This window comes from Harpia harpyja, unplaced genomic scaffold (genome assembly GCF_026419915.1).
Source record: "Harpia harpyja isolate bHarHar1 unplaced genomic scaffold, bHarHar1 primary haplotype scaffold_46, whole genome shotgun sequence".
NCBI lineage: Eukaryota > Metazoa > Chordata > Aves > Accipitriformes > Accipitridae > Harpia > Harpia harpyja.
The window spans coordinates 515,100-520,194 of NW_026293385.1; the positions used below are offsets into that span (position 1 = coordinate 515,100).

Sequence of the window (5,095 nt, forward strand, 5' to 3'; positions counted from 1 at the left end):
TGCTTTTGCAGATTTTGAAGGAAAGATAGATATTCATCTTCCTGCACACAAAATGTTTACCTTGCTACAAAATATACAACTAGAAGAAAAAGAATTGTGTGCACAGTTACCTACTGATGGTCCTACAGTATATACGGATGGCAGTGGAAAAACAAGAAAGGCAGTAGTAGTTTGGAAAGAAGGTCAGGTATGGAAAAATCACATTGTCACATGTGAAGGCTCCCCCCAAGTGGTGGAACTTCAAGCTGTAACAGAAGTATTTAAAAAGTGGCAGGATGTTGAGGTCAATATTATTGCTGATTCTTTAGATGTGGTAGGTGTAGTAAAACGCTTGAGATGGGCTTATTTGAAAGAAATTGATAACATCACATTGTTTGAAAAATTTAAGATGTTGCTATTTCTGTTAAACCAACGGACAAAGTGTTATTATATAATGCGTGTGTGAAGTCACACCAGTTTGCCTGGATGGATCACAGAAGGGAATAAACGAGCTGATTTGCTAGCTAATCCTGTATGGACCGGGCCACCCCCCAATAAACTTCTACAGGCACGTGGAGCTCATAGTTTTTTCCACCAACCAGTGAAAGTATTAGCCAAACAGTTTCAGATTTCTATAGCAGATGCCAAAGCCATCATTCAATCCTGTGCTGAGTGCCAGAAATTATCTGGGCACGGAGATGTAAATCCTAGGGGTCTGCAGTCCTTGCAATTGTGGCAGACTGATGTGACTCATGTACCAGCTTTTGGAAAATTGTGTTATGTTCATGTTTCTGTTGATACATATTCCTTGATGATATGGGCCACAGCACTTGCGGGCGAAACAAGCCGACATCTACAAACACACTTACGACAAGCATTTGCAGTAATGGGTGTCCCGGCCCAGGTAAAAACAGATAATGGACCATGTTTTATAGCACAACGGACTCAGGAATTTTTTCAGCAATGGGGATTTACTCATATTACTGGCATTCCTCATTCTCCCACAGGTCAAGCTATAATCAAACGTACTCATAAAGTATTAAAAGACTTTTTGGAAAAACAAAAAAAGGGGGAATTAGGGGAACCTCCTTCAAATAGACTCATGAAAGCAATATATGTGATGAATTTTTTGACCCTGCGTGGAGAGTCAGTTGTCCCCCCTGTAGTTCGGCATTTTCAAACAATGAATAGTGGGATTCAAAATATTGATAATGGGTGGAAAGTCTGGGTTAAAAATATTGAGCGTCAGCAATGGGAGGGACCTTTTAAAGTAATAACGTGGGGCCGAGGTTATGCTTGTGTCATTACAGAAAATGGGCTGAAGTGGATTCCAACTAAATGGACGAAACCTTATGCTGAGATTGATATGGAACACGCTGACTGTAGCAAGCAGAATGACAGTGGCACCAGTGATTGATCCACATCATTTAACACCGTGGGACAGTAAGAATGTTTGGGTGACACTGACTAAAGCTATTAATCAAACCTCTTTTTGTGTGTCATTGGCATTAACTGAACAGTCTTTTATTCTTATGTATTTTATTAGGTATAATGTTGCTTTTGCCGTGTTTAATTAGCTGTGTTCATAGGTTTTTGCAAAGGGCAATACAGCATGTTGTTACTTGTCAAAAAACAAAAAAGGGGGACTTGTGGACACATATTTAGCTAACGGTCGCAAGAGCATTCCAGATGCCTTTAGAAGACCTTGAACAGAATAAACAAGAAGACAAAAAAAGAAAGATGCCAATTAGAAGAACACAGGTGCACATTCCAAGATAAAGGGAACTTGGCACAAAGAACCGCAATTCGGCAGTTTATCTTGACCAATTAGACTGAGACAAGTTTCGCGTGTTTTAGTTAATATAACCAATTGTGTCCTAAGTTTATGCGCGTGTACAGTGTTAGTATAACCAATTATATCTTATGTTTATGCGCGTGTACAGCGTTGATATAACCAATCATATTTTATGTTTGTGCGCGTGTACAGTGACTTTGCAGAATATGTGACTATAAGTATGTGTGTGTTTTAGCAATAAAGGGTCGTCTGCTGTCTGCTCTCAAGATTACAGGCGTCCGTCTACTTCAATCTCCTCATACAACGTGACGGAGCGGGTGGCCCTGCAGAGCAGCCCCGGCGCCCTCGAGCATTTCCACATGAAGCTTTTCCGAGCCCAGCGCAACCTCTACCTGGCCGGTTTCGCCCTCCTGCTCTCCTTGTGAGTTGGGGGGGGGGGGGCCAAATCTGGGGGGGGGGGTCTGGGGGTTCCGCGGAGCCCGGCTTACCCTGCCTCCCGCAGCCTCCTGCGCCGCCTGGTCACCCTCATCTCGCAGCAGGCCGTGCTGGGCGCTTCCAGCGAAACGTTCTGGAAACAGGCGGAAGGCGCCAGCCAAGCCGCCCGCCGTTACACGGAGGATAATGACGCCTTGTGGAAGGTATGGCGGGAGGTGGGGGGGGGGGGGTCGAAGGAGGCATCCAGGCGCCTCGGGCCCTGACGTGCCCCCCCCCCGCCAGCAGCTGCAGGAGGCAGGGGGTGACGGGGGCGGCCCGTCGTCCCCCTCCCACGACAAGAACGAGACCCTCAAGGCCAAGGTGGAGAAGCTGAAGGAGGAGCTGGCGGCCAGCAAACGCAGTACGGGCAGGGCTGCAGGGGGGCGTTATGGTGTGGGGGGGTGTTATGGTGTGTGTGTGGGGCGCTGCTGGGTTTTTTTGGGGGTGACCCTGACACAGACAACCCCCCCCCCAACAGCTCTGGAGAAGGCGGAGAACAAGGTGCAGGCCATGCGGCGCCAGGCCGAGGGGCTGACGCGGGAGTACGACCGGCTTCTGGACCAGCACGCGCTCCTGCAGGTAGGGAGGGGGGGGGGCACCCCAAACCCCCTACGACCCCCCCCCCAACACCCTTTCGGACCCCGTAACACCCCCTCTGACTGCCCCCCCCCCCCCGGCATCCCATGATGGCCCCTGGGACAAGAAGGAGGAGTGATGACTCGGCCACGCCCGGCCACACCCACCGGGCCACGCCTTCCCCCCCCCATCCCAGTTCAGGGAGTGGGGGCAAAACTTGGACAAGGTGTTTCCAGCCCCCCGCCCCTTACCCTGTGTTTGGGGACCCCCTGCTCTGTGGCAGCACTCCGGGGGGGTGGGGGGCACGGGGGGGCTCTGAACCCCATTTCAGGGGGTCCGAGCCCCCCCTTTTGCCCCTTCCAGGGGGGGTTTCCCCAGGTGTGCACAGTGGGGGAACTCCCCCCCCCCCCAAAAACACACGAGCTTCTGCTTCAATAAACATGTGAGATCAGGCCACGCTCGTCTCCACCTCCCGCCCTCTCGGGGACCCCCCCCCAGCACCCCAATTTCCCCCCCCCCCAGGTCCCTTTTTACCCCCCCGTTGTCACCCAGGTACGGAGATCCCCGAGGCTCAGCCATTTTTATTGGCACCATGCACAGGAACGGGGAGCTGGGGGGGGAGGGGTGCAGCTCGTTTGTCAGTCCGTCCAGGCCCCACGGCCATCGCAGCGTGGGGTTAGTCCGTCCCATCCGTGGGTCCCGTAAGGCTGCAGGGACGGCCGTGGGGGCCGTCTCACTGTGGGGCTGGCTGTCTCGCCGTGGGGCCGGCCGTCTCACCGTGGGGCGGGTTCCTCCACGAGCGGGGCACCCCACGCGCTACAAGGCGGCGTGCAGGGCCCGGGCCTGGCCCCGCAGCGCTTCGAATTCCCTCTGCACAAAATCCATCAAAGCTTTCCGCATTTCCACCTGGGAGGGAGGGGGGGGGAATGAGCCGGGCCCCGTCGAGCCGTGGGGCTGGGAAGAAGAGACCCCACAGAGCCGTGGGGCAGAACGGGGTCGTTTTGTGTCCTCCCCCCCCGCCATGGGGCAGCTCCCCCAGCGCTCACCGTTGACGTACCCTCCGCCCGGAGTCGCTCCAGGAGGGGCTGGACGCTGAACGGTTGCCCCACGACCACCGTAATTCGCTACGGGACAGCGTCAGTAACCCCCCCGCAGCCCCCCCCCACCCCAAAGCCCACCGCCTGCCCCATAGCCAGCCGCACAGCCCCCCCCCTCCCCAGAGCCACCCTACCCTGCTCTCAGTTAGCGAGGTTTAGGAATACCTCTGTGGTGCCGCTTTTGGGAGTTTCTCCTTGGAAATCGAGGCAAGAGACGCCTTTCCCAAGGTGCAGAAGAAACCGCGTAGACTTGTGCGTACTTTCTAGGTCATGCAAGTAAAGCCAGATGCCAGCCAGAGACCGGGAGCGTGTTTGCATTTCTCCCCGATAAGTCAAATGCCCTATTTTTCATGGGTTTCTCATAGGAATAGGAATCGTGAGCGGGCACAGAAGGGTTTCTGTGCTGGGATACAGGTCATTTTTTTGTCATCGCAGCTTGCACGGTGCCGTTTTGAGCGTTGACAGCGCACCGATGTTTAGCTACTGCTGAGCGGTGCTTATGCAGAACCAAGGGCTTCTCCGTTTCTCGCTCTGCTGCCCCAGCGAGCTGGCTGGGAGGGGACACAGCAGAGACCGCTGCCCCGAGCTGACCGACGAGGTACCACGGTCCGTTCCACGTAGTGTCACGCTCAGCAAGAAATTCGGGACTGGGGGAGTCTTCCCAAGGCAGCCGTCGCACCGAGATGGCTGGGCGTCTGCCTGCTGGTGAGAGGTGGTCGGTGGTTGCTGTCACGTCCGTTGGTTTCCTTTCTTATTCCCTGCGCTTGTTAAACTGTCTTTATCTCGACTCCCTTAGGTGACAGCCTAAGGAAAATGGAGCCTCCTGTGTCTCAGAGTAATTCCAGAGCTAAAGCGGCGACAGACATCGGCTCTGGATCAGATAATACGTGCCGACGCTCATCGCTGACCCAAGAAGACATGCTCCTCCTGTCCTACCCGAGGGTTTCAAATCCAACACGCTTTCTTCCTAAAGCAGGACGCTGCCTTATTTACTTGTAACGCCGTTCCTACGCTCCTTGAGATGCGGCTAGAGGTGGGTTACGCAGACCGTCAAGCCGCCGTTTGGGAGCACCAGAGCCTTTTGGGTACTGTTTGTCACCACGGTTTGCGTGAGAAGGGAACTAAAACACAATAGACGGCGAGAAATTTAACCTGCCGTGGAGATAGCTACGGT

The 5,095-nt window shown here is 53.8% G+C and overlaps 1 non-coding gene across 1 annotated transcript; it reads right to left on the reverse strand.

Moving 5' to 3' along the window:
* Nucleotides 1-4,745: 4,745 nt before the first annotated feature.
* On the reverse strand, nucleotides 4,746-4,830 carry LOC128138456 (small nucleolar RNA SNORD45). The gene has a single exon (XR_008234021.1). It is a non-coding gene; the product is annotated as a small nucleolar RNA SNORD45 (small nucleolar RNA).
* Between the last annotated feature and the right edge of the window lie 265 nt (nucleotides 4,831-5,095).